The sequence below is a fragment of the Natator depressus genome, chromosome 4 (assembly GCF_965152275.1).
Source record: "Natator depressus isolate rNatDep1 chromosome 4, rNatDep2.hap1, whole genome shotgun sequence".
In the NCBI taxonomy this organism is placed as follows: domain Eukaryota; kingdom Metazoa; phylum Chordata; order Testudines; family Cheloniidae; genus Natator; species Natator depressus.
In genome coordinates this window covers 133,963,927-133,980,250 of record NC_134237.1, presented here as the reverse complement: position 1 = coordinate 133,980,250, position 16,324 = coordinate 133,963,927, and the positions used below count along the sequence as shown (strand labels likewise).

Here is a 16,324-nt window from a genome sequence, read left to right as displayed (position 1 = left end):
AGGCAGGTTTTCCAATCCTTTAATCCTTCTCGTGGCTCTTCTCTGAACCGTCTCCAATGTATCAACAGCCCGCTTGAAGCGTGGACGTCAGAACTGGACGTGGTATCCGAATAGCAGTCACACCAGTGTCAAATACAGAGAGTGCTATAACTTCCCTACTCCTTTTCAGTACTCCCCTGTTTTACGTAGGCTTTTGGAAACAAATGTGGTGGTATGGGGAGGAAAGGTCTATCAAATTAGGGCCTACGAACCTCGGCAGTGTCCCTTTAAGATCTCCTAAACTTATTAATATTGACGTCTTCCCATGTCAGCAGGATTTTCTGTACATCGCGAAGATGTGGTTGGAAGGGTCAAATGATTCAGAACTCCCCTTAGAATTGGAAAGTATTTTCCCTGCTACTTGAAGCCAGCTGACAGTGAAGAAGTGAGAACGTTGCCCTAGGAACTGCTTGGGCAACATTCTTTTCTTCTCCTCCCATGTGTGACAGCCCATGCGGAGAGAGGCGGGCTGTGCGAGCTGAGAAGGGAAGCGTTTGCTGACGAAGTTTGTCAAAAATCCCATCCGCTCGTGAGCGGTGTGCACAGAACCCTGAGAAGCGAGTCATTTTCTGCCTCCCGCTCAGCGTGCTGCAGCATATTGCTCAGGGTACGTTTCAATGGTGTGTGCTCGGCAAAGACGCATGCAGTGAAATCGGGAATGGATTTGTGGCGCCGGGGGGGACATTACAGTTTGCAAATGTTTGCTAGAAGTAGAAAATTATTACTACTGTCTATTTGCATTACAGTCCAGCTTAGATGCCCCAACAGAGATCAGTGCCTAGCACAAAGGGGACCTGTACAGTCAAGCTGTAAGAGACAGCCTCTGCCCCAGAGAGCTTACAATCGGCATAGACAAGACAGTACAGACACATCGTAAGCTCTTTGGGGCAGGGGCTGTCTCTTTCTACATGAATAGACAAGGCGGACAAAGTGTGGAGGGAGTGCTGGCCCCATTTTCAGACGGAGAACAGAGATGAAGTGACATGCCCAGGGTCACACAGGAAGTCTGTGGCAGAGAGGGGAATTAAATTACTAAGTTCTAGATCAATGCCTTAACCACAGGGCCATCCTTCCTCTGTCTGTCTCCAGCTTTGCTCACAGATTGTAAAGCCTTTCACTGCTGTGTTACTGGCTCAGTTCCCAATTCACTGGCAACTGAATGTTATCATCTAGCAGCCGTGTGATGGTCTCTGTGGACTGAGTGGGCTCTCTCAGCGCAGTCCTTAGCAGAGACAAGCAGCCACAGCTCACCAAAAGCCCCCCAGCACTTCAGCACCAGTTGGCCCCAGGGCTGACAGGCTCAGCAGGGAGGCCAAGGATTGAGGGGGCCGTGGATGATGGGTCCCTTCTCAGCCCTGCCTCGTTGTCAGAAGTGAGGCACGTTAGCAGGGCAGTGTGGAGGCAGCTTGCCCTACCACAGCCCTGCTGCCCTTGTTCGGGGAGGGAGCGGGTGTAAAAAGAGACAGTAGTCCTCAGGGTGTCCCACATAATGAGTTGAGTTCTGGGCTCTGTGGCCCCTCCCTTATCCGAGGGGAGTGGGCCTTTCATTAGGGTAGGCTCCGCTCACCCCCCCCCCCCCCCAGGATATAAGAAGGCCACCACCTTTTACCAGAAACCTTCCTTTTAAAATTAAGGAACAAAATGGTATTGAAGTCTCTGGTGGAAAATAACGGGAACGGTTATAGCTGTAGGGCAGGGTAGGTGACTTAGCCAAAGTTACACAGTAAGGCAAGCATTTGGAGCCCTGTGCTGACTTGGAGTGCTCTGCTCTAACCATTAGACCACTCTACCACCGTAGATACAGAGAGTAAAATTTCCTGAACTAGGTGAGCCCGTACCTTTCAGAAATCTTTTCTTTTTCAGGTTTTGTGTGTGTGTGTTATAATATATGCTGCCATTCACCCTGCAGGATGCCAGTGAATGTGAATATGCTACTTTGGTGCTATCCAGATGGTTACGGATATGCATGAGCCATAATGGATTGCTTTGTCTCTCATCTCAGTACTTCCTTTTCTTCTACCCTAAAATGTGAGGTGGTGTTGTCATGACTACTAAAAAGTGAACTAGACTCACTTTGGCAGCCTTTGTTCCTGGGAAGAGTCAGATCTAAAAATTGTGAGTTCTCTTTTTTGTCACTGATTGCAGAAAATTGTGTGTTCGCGTGTATATATTTCTATCTTTCTCTCTCTCTTTTTCTTTCTTTGTTTTTTCCATAATGCCCTCTCAGCAGGTGCATGCAAGGGTATAATGTCATTCTGAGCTTACTACAATGTGGTAATTTTAATGTACCAGGATAATCTAAATTAATAACTCTTTCATTGCTCCAGGTTTCCAACAATCTTTCTGACAACTCAGAAGATCAATCTTTTCTAAGATCTTTTGTAGTCTACAAAGCCTTCCTGTACGAATGTATCACAAAACATTCTGATCTGTGTTAGGATCAGGGTCTTTTATTTTAATAGGACCTCCATGGTAGGGTATTTTCAAAAGGCGATTGAAGAGGATTGTCATCTATATTCCGTTATCAAATTAGATTAACGCTTAGTGTAAATCGATTGAAGCCAATGGAATTCTACCAGGGCATGACTCTGGACTATTGATGTCAAAGTTCTTTTCTTTTTGCGTAAGAGGACTTGTGGCACCTTAAAAAGAAAAGGAGTACTTGTGGCACCTTAGAGACTAACCAATTTATTTGCGCATAAGCTTTCATGAGCTACAGCTCACTTCATCGGATGCATACTGTGGAAACTGCAGAAGACATTATATACACAGAGACCATGAAACAATACCTCCTCCCACCCCACTCCTGCTGGTAATAGCTTATCTAAAGTGATCACTCTCCTTACAATGTGTATGATAATCAAGTTGGGCCATTTCCAGCACAAATCCAGGTTTTCTCACCCTCCGCCCCCCCACACACAAACTCACTCTCCTGATGGTAATAGCCCATCCAAAGTGACCACTCTCTTCACAATGTGTATGATAATCAAGGTGGGCCATTTCCTGCACAAATCCAGGTTCTCTCACCCCCTCACCCCCCTCCAAAAACCACACACACAAACTCACTCTCCTGCTGGTAATAGCTTATCCAAAGTGACCACTCTCCCTACAATGTGCATGATAATCAAGGTGGGCCATTTCCAGCACAAATCCAGGTTTTCTCACCCCCCCCTCCACCCCCATATACACAAACTCACTCTCCTGCTGGCAATAGCTCATCCAAACTGACCACTCTCCCCACAATGTGCATGACAATCAAGGTGGGCCATTTCCAGCATAAATCCAAGTTTAACCAGAACGTCGGGGGGGGGGGGGGAAAAACAAGGGGAAATAGGCTACCTTGCATAATGACTTAGCCACTCCCAATCTCTATTTAAGCCTAAATTAATAGTATCCAATTTGCAAATGAATTCCAATTCAGCAGTTTCTCGCTGGAATCTGGATTTGAAGTTTTTTTGTTGTAAGATAGCGACCTTCATGTCTGTGATTGCGTGACCAGAGAGATTGAAGTGTTCTCCGACTGGTTTATGAATGTTATAATTCTTGACATCTGATTTGTGTCCATTTATTCTTTTACGTAGAGACTGTCCAGTTTGACCAATGTACATGGCAGAGGGGCATTGCTGGCACATGATGGCATATATCACATTGGTGGATGTGCAGGTGAACGAGCCTGTGATAGTGTGGCTGATGTTATTAGGCCCTGTGATGGTGTCCCCTGAATAGATATGTGGGCACAGTTGGCAACGGGCTTTGTTGCAAGGATAGGTTCCTGGGTTAGTGGTTCTGTTGTGTGGTATGTGGTTGTTGGTGAGTATTTGCTTCAGGTTGGGGGGCTGTCTGTAGGCAAGGACTGGCCTGTCTCCCAAGATTTGTGAGAGTGTTGGGTCATCCTTCAGGATAGGTTGTAGATCCTTAATAATGCGTTGGAGGGGTTTTAGTTGGGGGCTGAAGGTGACGGCTAGTGGCGTTCTGTTATTTTCTTTGTTGGGCCTGTCCTGTAGTAGGTGACTTCTGGGAACTCTTCTGGCTCTATCAATCTGTTTCTTCACTTCCGCAGGTGGGTATTGTAGTTGTAAGAATGCTTGATAGAGATCTTGTAGGTGTTTGTCTCTGTCTGAGGGGTTGGAGCAAATGCAGTTGTATCGCAGAGCTTGGCTGTAGACGATGGATCGTGTGGTGTGGTCAGGGTGAAAGATGGAGGCATGTAGGTAGGAATAGCGGTCAGTAGGTTTCCGGTATAGGGTGCTGTTTATGTGACCATTGTTTATTAGCACTGTAGTGTCCAGGAAGTGGATCTCTTGTGTGGACTGGACCAGGCTGAGATTGATGGTGGGATGGAAATTGTTGAAATCATGGTGGAATTCCTCAAGGGCTTCTTTTCCATGGGTCCAGATGATGAAGATGTCATCAATATAGCGCAAGTAAAGTAGGGGCGTTAGGGGACGAGAGCTGAGGAAGCGTTGTTCTAAATCAGCCATAAAAATGTTGGCATACTGTGGGGCCATGCGGGTACCCATAGCAGTGCCGCTGATCTGAAGGTATACATTGTCCCCAAATGTAAAATAGTTATGGGTAAGGACAAAGTCACAAAGTTCAGCCACCAGGTTAGCCGTGACATTATCGGGGATAGTGTTCTTGACGGCTTGTAGTCCATCTTTGTGTGGAATGTTGGTGTAGAGGGCTTCTACATCCATAGTGGCCACGATGGTGTTATCAGGAAGATCACCAATGGATTGTAGTTTCCTCAGGAAGTCAGTGGTGTCTCGAAGGTAGCTGGGAGTGCTGGTAGCGTAGGGCCTGAGGAGGGAGTCTACATAGCCAGACAATCCTGCTGTCAGGGTGCCAATGCCTGAGATGATGGGGCGCCCAGGATTTCCAGGTTTATGGATCTTGGGTTGTAGATAGAATATCCCAGGTCGGTATGATAATCAAGTTGGGCCATTTCCAGCACAAATCCAGGTTTTCTCACCCCCCCCCCTTTTTTTCCCAAAAACCACACACACAAACTCACTCTCCTGCTGGTAATAGCCCATCCAAAGTGACCACTCTCTTTACAATGTGTATGATAATCAAGGAGACTAACCAATTTATTTGAGCATAAACATCGGCTGCATCCAATGAAGTGAACTGTAGCTCACGAAAGCTTATGCTCAAATAAATTGGTTAGTCTCTAAGGTGCCACAAGTCCTCCTTTTCTTTTTGCGGATACAGGCTAACACGGCTGCTACTCTGAAACAAAGTTTTATGAGAAGTTTCCACATTGACTTTCTGCTCAATAATTATTGCATTGGAGTACAGTATATTTTGGGTGAGAATTTCAGAAGCTGGTCCCACTCTGCCCATTGAAATCAATGGGCATTTTTACCATTGACATCAGTGGAAGCAAAGTTAGACCAATGCTGAGTGCTTCTGGAAGTTATTATTTATTAATATTACGGTGGTACCTAAATGCCTGATCCCCATTGCGATAGGTGCTTAACAAATAGAAAATGAAGTGATGCCCCTCTCCTGAATGACTTTCCGATCGAAGTATAAGATGAGAAGCTGTGGGTATTAGTGTAGATGTTTCATTAGACACTGACTTTAACAGACTATATTGTGATGCACTAAACCATAAAAGCTATTTAGGCTACAAATCACTTCATGACAGATGTCAGTGACATAATACAACATCCATTACTGCTCAACATTGGTTACAGCTCTATCAGTAAATAGCAGCCACTGAATTCAGGATGGAACCAGTCTGTGGGGATACAAAAGCAGGTGGATGAAGGGAAGAACGAGGAAGGAGGCACATGATGAAAATCATATGTTCATAGATTCCAAGGCCAGACAGGCCCACTGTGATCATCTAGGCTGACTTCCTGTATACACCAGCTATGGAACTTCCCCAAAATTATTCCTAGAGCAGATCTTTTAGAAAAACATCCAGTCTGGATTTTAAAATGGTCAGTGATGGAGAATTCGCCATGACCCTTGGTAAATTGTTCCAATAGTTAATTTCCCTGACTGTTAAATTCTTTTTGTACCCCTTATGTCAGAATGATATGAGGAGGACTGAGACCTTGTAAATTACAAGAGTGAGAAGGAATAGCTGGCTATCACGAGGAAGCTGCGGTTCCTCTTTCCAGTGTTGCGGCTGGCATCAGTTCTTGTTGTAAAGTTGCTTTGGGAAATACCATACCTTAAGAGTCAATAGTCCCACCCACTGTGGGTAAGTCAGTCTCAACAATTCCCCTACATTTTAAAAGGGAGTTGCGTGACTTAAATCCCAGGCTCCAGAAAAGAAGGTAGAAGGACACGAACATTATCTAAATTGTTTCTCTCTCAATTTTAGTTCTTATTTACTGACCCCCTAGAGTACCCCAAGTTCCTATTTCTCCATGGTGGTCACATCCTGTATGTATGTATGTGTATTATCATCGCGCGTAGAAGCCCCAGTCATGGACCAGGACTCCATTGCACTAGGTGCTGTACAAAGACAGTCCCTGCCCCAAAGAGCTTATACTCTAACTATAAGACAAGAGACAGCAGATGGATATAGACAGACCAACAGGGGAGTACAAGGAAGCGGTGAGACAATATAGAAACAGACAAGACACATTTACATGGGCACCGGGTTTGTATACTTGTTGGTGCTGCCCAGAACAGGTCCAAGCAGAGCCGTCCTGCCCATAGGACAGACTGGAACAACCACCCCAGGCCCCGCGCTTTGGGAGGCCCCGCTCTTCAGGGGGACATGGGGTCCAGGGCTGCCTGGGGGATTAGTGGGGGGCCTGGCACCGGCAGCAGCAAGTGACCTGGCTCCAGCCCACCCCACTCCACCCCTCTGGCTCCTGGCATTGCTCAGGGGAGAGGATCGAAGCTGGAAAGAAGCAGGATGGGGGTTTGGGGGAAGGGGTGGGATGGGGGTGGAGCAGGGGCAGGAAGAGACGAGGCGGGGTCTTGGGGAAGGGGTGGAGTGGGGACAGGGCGGGGGTGGAGCAGGGGTGGGAAGAGGCAGGGCAGGGACTTGGGGGCAGGGCTGGAGTGGGGGCGGAGCAGGGGCGGGAAGAGGCGGGGCGGGGACTTGGGGGCAGGGCTGGAGTGGGGGCGGAGCAGGGGCGGGAAGAGGCGGGGCGGGGACTTGGCAGGGCTGGAGTGGGGGCGGAGCAGGGGCGGGAAGAGGCGAGGGGGGGGCTTGGGGGAAGGGCTGGAGTGGGGGCAGGGCAGGGGCGAGAAGAGGCAGGAAGAGGCGAGGCGGGGGCTTGGGGAAGGGGTGGGGCAGGATGGGGGCAGAGCAGGGGTGGGAAGAGGCGAGGGGGGGCTTGGGGGAAGGGGCAGGAAGAGGCGGGGCAGGGACTTGGGGGAAGGGGCAGGAAGAGGCGGGGCAGGGACTTGGCAGGGCTGGAGTGGGGGCGGAGCAGGGGCGGGAAGAGGCCGGGGGGGGGCTTGGGGGAAGGGCTGGAGTGGGGGCAGGGCAGGGGCGGGAAGAGGCAGGAAGAGGCGAGGCGGGGGCTTGGGGAAGGGGTGGGGCAGGATGGGGGCAGAGCAGGGGTGGGAAGAGGCAAGGGGGGGGGCTTGGGGGAAGAGGCGGGGCAGAGCAGGGCAGGCTGGGGCTGGGTTGCTCGCTGCTGTTGGCACCAGGCCTCCCACTAACCTCCCAGGCCTCCCTGGACCCCATGCCCCCCTGTCCTATGGAGGGGACGGCCCTGAAAATATAAGGCCAAACACTGGTGGAGCCAGGCCCATGTTCCTGAATATTGGTGGAGCACAGGCACCACGGGCCCATATAACTTTCTGCCTGTGCACATGTATTCTATCCCTCTCCAGCCCCTTCATAATTCAGTCTCTCCAGCTTCTCAAGCTGCTTTTGTTGCTCTTCTCTAAATCCCCTCCCATTGTCTAAGTATTTTTGGTGCCCTGAACTGATCACATGTGGTCTTACCAGAGATGTATTAAGAGGGCATCTCTCCTGTGTGACATAATGCCTCTGTGTGTTCAGTCCCAAACTGTGTTGGCTTTTTTGGCTCCTGTATTTACACTGCAAACTCCTATCCACCTTGGTGTTTGCGGTCACCGGTCAGCATTACATGCTTTCTAAGAGCCAGATTCCAGTGCCCACTGAAGTCAGCGGGCATTCTGACACTGATATCTGATTTGTCCTTAAGTGTCCCGCACTCCCCAGCCCCTTTTGAATATCAACAGGTCTGATCGTTTCCCCCCCCCCCAGCGAATGGAATTGTACGTTTACCAGCTGAATCTCATTTTATTAATCCCTTCCAATATCCCTAATTTCTCTAGATGGGAGAGGAATTATTTAAGCTCAGTACCAATGTGGACACAAGAATAAATGGATATAAACTGGCCATCAGGAAGTTTAGACTTGAAATTAGACGAAGGTTTCTGACCATCAGAGGAGTGAAGTTTTGGAATAGCCTTCCAAGGGAAGCAGTGGGGGCAAAAGATCTATCTGGCTTTAAGATTAAACTCGATAAGTTTATGGAGGAGATGGTATGATGGGATAACATGGTTTTGATAATTAAATATTCATGGTAAATAGGCCCAATGGCCTGTGATGGGATATTAGATGGGGTGGGATCTGAGTTACCCAGGAAAGAATTTTCTGTAGTTCTGGCTGGTGAATCTTGCCCATATGCTCAGGTTTTAGCTGATCGCCATATTTGGGGTCGGGAAGGAATTTTCCTCCAGGGAAGATTGGAAGAGGCCCTGGAGGTTTTTCACCTTCCTCTGTAGCATGGGGCACGGGTCACTTGCTGGAGGATTCTCTGCTCCTTGAAGTCTTCAAACCACGATTTGAGGACTTCAATAGCTCAGACATAGGTGAGAGGTTTTTCGCAGGAGTGGGTGGGTGAAATTCTGTGGCCTGCATTGTGCAGGAGGTCAGACTAGATGATCATAATGGTCCCTTCTGACCTTAGTATCTATGAATCTATAAAACCTGAATTTAGGTCACACTCAAAGTAACAGTGGATCCAACAAGCTGTCTCTTATGATCTATTGTTCTGCCTTTGATGAGCCATTGTTTTTCTAAGCGAGGGGGTTAGGTTTTCTATCTGCAAAGTTCGGAGCCGATAGCATTTCTTAAAACTGGATACTAATGTAGCTGGAGGAGTTTAATTCGTCTTTAACACCACAGCTACAGCACAACTATTGCCAAATCAGGGAACCCATTAACAGCACAGTTGCCCCTTGAGCTGCTTGCCACATGGCTAAAAGTTTTTGCGTAGACAGGACCTAACCTCATCTTGTCACTTGTTCAAATCCTGGGCAGTAGCATCTTTCATTGGCACAATTTCTGTTGGTGAAAGAGACAAGCTTTCAAGCTCCTCAAAGCTCTTCCTCAGGCTGAGTGGCATGGACAGAGTTTTAGAAAACTGCCATCTCTAATCCTAAATTCTGAAACATCACTTGCTCTCCGACATGCTACCAGGCAAGACTTTGCTTGGACTTGCGGGGCCAAGACGTTGTGGAAATGTTCTTTAATAACTGTGGCCATTACAAAGAAGAGGGCGGTAACTCTGTTGTGATCTTTAGATAGAATCATGGAAGGTGGGGCCTTTCTGCAGGTTTGATCACTGATCATCTTCTCAAAGGGCTTATTCTATCTGTACTCGGATCTCTGCAATGATCTGAAATGCTTCTCTTGGAGATTCTATTCCAGTGGTCCCCAGTGGTGCTTAATATTAAAAGCTATCCTCTAAGATCCACTCTAACCTATTCTCTCTCTCTAGCTTTGGACCATTGCTTCTTTCTCTGCGATCTCTATGCAAGCCTTCTTTTATTTCCTTGAGAAATGTCTATAGTGGTAACGCACCCCTGCTGACTACTTCTCTCAGTCCCAAGTCCTGCCTCGTCTCTGGGCATGGGGGCCTTTTCCTGCCACACAACCATAGGATTTCTCGAGGATTATGAAGAGTCCAGCTCTGACAGAGTTTCCTTGGCATTCACATGCAACAGTGGTGTGTTTTGCGCCCAGACTGACAGGGGACTGGGTGAAGGTAGTGTGACGTTGCACTCCATACGTTTTATGGAAATATGCTAATGAGTGTAAATATGATGTAACTGGAATATGCTTTAAGCAAAAGATCTCTTGTAAGGTATCATTGCAAAGCTTATAATCTACTGAGTGTGTTCATCCTATTTGTATGAATGTATCATTCTTGTATCTGAAAGTAGTAATATGTAGCATAACTCTGAGGTCCTATTGTAATTATGCAAACTGTGGGCCACTAATGGTGGTTTAGAATCTTGATGGCTTCCATTGACTAGAACAATTGGTTGTAGATGGCTCTGTTTACTTGTAAGCCTTCCTGTACACATGTGTGCCAGCGAGTGGGTAATGAAGTCTCGCAGGATATGTGAACATGTCACATGATACTGGAATCCATCTTAAACCTGGTGCTTTTCCATTCAGAAGGAAGGGTGGGAACCCAGAGAAAGACACAGGATTCCCGCCTTGTGCAAAAGATATAAAAGGGGGTGGAACAGAACAAAGGGGGCTGCCAGTCATGAGAAATCCCCAAGTTACCATCTGAGCTGAAACTAACAAGGGCTGTACCAGGGGAAAGGATTGGGCCCAGACTAGGAAGGAGTCTAGTCTGTGAAAGAAGCTTATTGGAACATCTCTGAGGGTGAGATTTACCTGTATTCAGTTTCTTAATGCATTAGGCTTAGACTTGTGTGTTTTGTTTTATTTTGCTTGGTAACTCTACTTTTTATACTTTTTGTTTATTAATTAACCTAGAGTAAGCGATCAATACCTGGAGGAGCAAACAGGTGTGCATATCTCTCTATCAGTGTTCTAGAGGGCGGACAATTTATGAGTTTACCTTGTATAAGCTTTATACAGAGTAAAATGGATTTATTTGGGGTTTGGATCCCACTGGGAACTGGGTGTTTGGGTGCTGGAGATAGGTGATCTGCTGAGCAGTTTTTGGTTAAAGTTTGCAGCTTTGTGGGTCGTGAACCAGACCTGGGTCCGTGTTTGAAGCAGGCTAGCATGTCTGGCTCAACAAGGCAGGGTTCTGGAGTCCCAAGCTGGCAGGAAAAATGGCTCAGAGGCAAATTCAGCACATCAGGTGACCGTCCCAAGGGGGTCTCTGAGACCGAACCCGTCACAGGTAGGATCAGGGGATCTGCCAGCTATTGGCACACAAATAGGGTGGCACTAAGTGGACTCCAGCATTGTGGAGAGCACGGCAGTCCTCATTCTGTTATCATGGCCACAAGGCAGCTCTACAGCTGCACCCCTGCCTGGGAGGAGGCTGCCTCTCTGCCAGTCCCAGCATATACAGCCCAGTGACTGAGCTACCTCTCTTGCTCCTATGCCATATCCTCCAATCCTTGGGTCATTTCTGTGGCCCTAGTTGGCACATCTACACTATGAGTGTGTGATGGGGTGTGCATCCCACTCCAGCCCGGATAGGATTAACAAGGGCTGAGAGGCCAATTTGGTTACATGGAGTCATCTGAGAGAGGGAGGGCCCGGGTTAACTGAGAGTAAAGCCCAGCTGGGGAAGAGCAGGGCCAGCACTATAAAGCCAGGAGGCTGACAGCAGAAGAAGGCTGCAGGGGAAGGGGGCTGGAGTCACTCCTTGGGAGGAGAGAGGATGTCAGGGACAAGGAGAAAGTCCGGTGCAGAGTAAGCCCTGCAATCCTGCCCTGGAGTAAGGAGTCTAGCAAAAGGCTAAGAGGGAGTGAAGTAGCCATGGGGAGCAGAGCAGGCTCCTGTGGTAAATCCAGAAACAGGAAGGCAAAGAGAGAGAGAGGCTGGGTGTGAAGGAGCCCATGGAAACAGCAATGGGACAGAGAAGAGCTGGATTTCAGGTTGTAGGGTTGCAGGGCCAGAACCTGGTGTAGTGGGAAGGCCCGGGTTCCCCTGCCAGCCACTGGTATGGTGGCACCAAGCCCAGAGTGGTGGCTGTAACAATGTCCAGAGAAGGCATTTGGACAGTGTCCTGTTGGCCTTTGTAACCCCAGAAAGGTGCACTAAACGGTGACCTGGCCAGGGGGCCAAGTTACCAGAAGAGAGCCAATTGCAGAGTGAGCAGAGGGCTACAGAGATGCTGCGAAAGCATGAGGAGGCGTACTAGCAGGGAGCGGGAACGCTGGTCCAGGGCACTACACTGCAGCACTGCCACTGTCACGCCGTAGTGTAGACTCTTCCCAAGGGTTTGTCCGCTGATGTAGGTAATCCAGCTCTCCAGGCGGCAGTAGCTAGGTTGACAGAAGAATTCTTCCATTGCCCTAGCTGTGTCTACAGCAGGGTTAGGGCGACCTAACTACAGCCCTTAGCACCACAGCTAAGTCAACCTAACTTTTAAGTAGACCAGGCCTGTTTGTATTTTGTATATTGCTCCTAAAATGCACTGACTAGAACTCCATGTAAAGTTCCAGGATCGGTTGGTGTGGGAAGGGCATGGGATGAGGAATCAGGAGACAGGAGTTCTATTCCCCTTTCAGACCCGCTGGATGAACTTAGTAAAATCACTTAATCACCTCTCTGGGACTCTGTTTCTCCTCCCAGTTTGTTCTATTTAGATTGGAAGGGATGGTCTCTTCCTACGTGTTTGTACAGTGCTTAGTGGGACTGATCTACAGTAATAACATTAATAAATATGTAGGTTGGCATTATTTCTTCTCTTGTTTGCACTTTGAGCCCCATGGGAGTTACTCCTGCGATGAATTTGATCTTTGATCTCCTCCTGCCGCTGAGAACAGGTAGTCATTCTCCTGCCCCATATTTCCGGATATGTACTAAAGCCCTGTGGAACTTTATCTGTGTCTGTTAATCAATGGAGCTGGAGCAGTCATTAGCTAATAAATTTTTTTTCAAACTTCTTCCAAAAAATGTGTCTGAAAAAATGAAAGGCAGGGAAGAAATAACCTAGATCTTTGTGCGATACTTCCACAAAGCCAAGGACGCTGAAAATGGCTCTTTTGCTGCTTTGGAGAAAAAAAATATATACAAAGAAGGATTCAAAGGAAAACAATTACAATCATTAAGGGGATGGAAGGATTGAAGTACGGCATGAGGAGAGATGGATGTGTTCAGTCTGGGAAAACAAGTGAGGAAGAGGGTATGAGGTGCTGTCTACATAGCTTGACTGTGTAAATAACATGCAAGGGAGAAGCGCTGTTTAAAGAGCTCTAGCCAAAGGGGGCATAATGTGAAATGGAGTGGAATTCAGACTGGGAACATTTAGGATGTGGATCAGGAGCATCACATGGACAGTAAGAGCTACCTGAGTGCAGAACAGCCATCCAAGGGGAGTGAGGGAAGCCACATTGCTTCGGGGTGTGGGGGGGATGATTTTGCCCGTTTTTGAGCCCACTTTTAACAGTGGAGTCAAAACCCAGACTAGGTATGTGTTCTGCTGGAGTTACCTCTTCCTCCCGTCTACACTGCGAGCTGGGGCTGTGATTCCTTTGCTCGTGTAGAGTCACACACTCATGCTAGCTCTCCTCAAGCCAAGCATGCCTGAGTCGAGTGCTGACCCTTTGTACTGGGCATGGCTCAGCCACACCCCCGCTACACCCACTGCTATTTCAAGCAGGAGAATCATGTCCCTAGTCCTAGGTACCCTCCTTTGCCACAGAGACAGACAATCTTTACTGTTTAGCCTCACTGCATCCCTGTTAGGTAGGGCAGTCCCATTATCCTCATTTTACAGATGGGGAAGTGAGAACTAGAGAGACTGAGTTGCCTAAGGTCACACAGGAAGCCTGTACCAGAGCAGGGAATTGAACCTGGTTTTCCTGAGTCCCAAGCTGTCAGCCTAACCAGTGGACCATCCATTCTCCTATGAAGAAAGATGTAGGAGGGAAGCCTAGGACTCTGTAAGTTGCCCTTCATTGCAGTCATGTAAATCTTGCTGTAAAGGAAAGTGAAATTCCCATCACACCCCTCCTGGGATCAGCAGTTCAGCTCTCAGATATAAGGAGAAAAGCTGGAGGCAAAGGCCAATCCTTAGGGAGATCTCTCTCCAGGATCCTTACCTCCACTCCAGTTCCGTGGCAGGGCTTTCCTTGCTGGGTGGGTGTCCCAGACCTCCCCATTCTCCTGAGACGACATTAAACATCTAAGGATGATGTGTACAGTCAGATGCTGCCCTGACGGTAGGAGCTGATGTACAGGCTTTGTGGGAAGTTCATGAATAAACAAAGTGTAGTAATTGTACAGTGAGCTCAGCATACTTGTGTAAAGTGCACAAAATCAAACCATTCTTCCACACCTCAGAAACAACATGCAGAACCCCCAGTCCCACCGGTATGGGCACCCCGAGTATAGACATTTAAAGGGCCCATTCCTGAGGCTGATTCTTCCCCTCCTCCCCAAGCATATTTACTAGGTTTTACTATGATCCTCTGCTGGTTGAATAGAGCCCCTGAAGATCCTGCCTTGGGCAAAAACTCCCACTGAAGTAATTAGAAATTTAGGCCTCTGCAAGAATGGGCCTTAAAACTTATGCAAAGATTGTAGGATTGGACCCTAAAACTAGACTGGACCAAACAATTGAAACTGCAGTCAAGCACTGGCAGAGGTATCGGCTAAATGACCCAGTAGGTCTCCTCCATCTCTAATTTCTGTATTTTTTATGATCGCTCAAAATAACGAGAGCAAAGCAAAACTTCAGCTGTGTAGAATTTGGCAGGCAAGATGAACTGGCTGGACGTGGTCTGTTCTAACTCTGGCTGTAGGAAGTTATTTTCAAAAGCAGCCACTGCAGCAAATTCATTGTAAGGAGCATGATAGTCCCTGCAAGCACTGCTTTGCTAACTGTTATACCAATAAAATAAAAACCAGCAGGATCTTATTAAAGGGGAAAAGGCAAAATGCCACATTTATTGTGAATACAGAAAGAATCATAGTAAGCAGTTAGTTATAGCTATAACATTCCATTCAATTTCATATTTATTCACACACACACACACACACACGTACGTGTTCTGCAAGGTTGTTATCATAGTTACCAGCCTTAGAGCTGCTCATGCCAAGCCACTGGCCAGGTGGCCTGGACATGAGGAGGGAGCAGGGCCTTGTCAGATGCTCATCTGATGCTCCTGGAAGTTGGTTTGCAGAATCAGACCCCAAAGTTCTCACTTTCTAGAGTCCATTTTTATAGGAATTTCTTCCTATGCCAGTCTATGGGAATTGCTTCATCATGCTGTTGCTGAATCAATCAGCAGATGGCACATTCCTGACGGCTCCATGCTGCCAGATGTTATCTTGTTCTTTGGTTCTCCCATCCTTGAGGCTGTTGGATGGATTCCAGTCTGCCCTCCGGGGGTCCTCTGGTTATTTCCACTTGATGTCTTCTTCAGCTGATGGACACTGGATTCTTAGGCTGGCACCTCCCTGATCATTCAGTTATTATCCACACCAAGCATCCATCCACATACATCCTCTATCTCTATTTTAATCACAATTGTTAACAAAGCGAGATGAATACAACAAAAGGGCGGGGATTCTCTGGGTGCTGTTTCTGTTGTTACAAAGTATTGCTTTGAGTCTCTCTCTGTGTGAGTAGTTGTTACAAAGAATTGCTTTGAGAACAGACTCTGTCTTAGAATGTACTAACGCAATTAGCAGCTTGCAAGTTTCACACATAGAGGGAGAGAAACAGGACCAAAAACCAAGAGACCTCTTAATTAGTAATACCCTGGAATTTAAACTCTGGGGAATCAAACTCATTTGTGATTTTAATACAGAACTTCTTTAATATGATCCAACATAACCAGCCTATGGAGAATACATAAATTAACATAGGAAAGACTGGATCATGTTTGCAAGTTGTTTCTCTCTGCCTTTTAGTGCAACAGTGGGATAAATCCGTTCAGATATAATAAGACTCAGGCTTCATTTTCACCTAAAACTTGAATCTAAACCAACCCAAATCTTTAGAGGATCCTGAAAACCAGACTCCCCTCCTGGCATTTCATGCACCACTGAATTCTTGTCTGCTCTGAAAGCAAGAGCGCTGACATACCATCAGAACACCTGCTCTCTTGGGATTTCCAACACTATCATATCAGAAGCGTTAGATAGTTCACAGGAGCGTCTGCGGCCTACGCTTCAGTTTTGAAACATCTAGCCTCCTTGGTTGAAACCAGTTTCAAATTCCCAGCAAGGCTGACTCAGCCCTACCTCTTTTGGTAGCAAAGAAAATGAGCATCATGCATATTCATGTGCATGAGGTTTTCAGAGGTGATTTTAAAATTCAACATCCTTTCCCACTAATTAGTATTTAACATTTTACAGTAGAACCTGGATGCCCTA

General features: G+C 47.3%; 1 long non-coding RNA gene across 1 annotated transcript in view; it reads left to right on the top strand.

Annotated features, from left to right (window-relative positions):
- The first annotated feature begins 2,108 nt into the window (after positions 1-2,108).
- LOC141986018 (uncharacterized) overlaps positions 2,109-16,324 on the top strand; it is a 120,695-nt gene continuing 106,479 nt past the window's right edge. The window contains exon 1 of the long non-coding RNA XR_012639104.1: positions 2,109-2,154. This is a non-coding gene — a long non-coding RNA (uncharacterized LOC141986018). The remainder of the gene's footprint in view (positions 2,155-16,324) is intronic.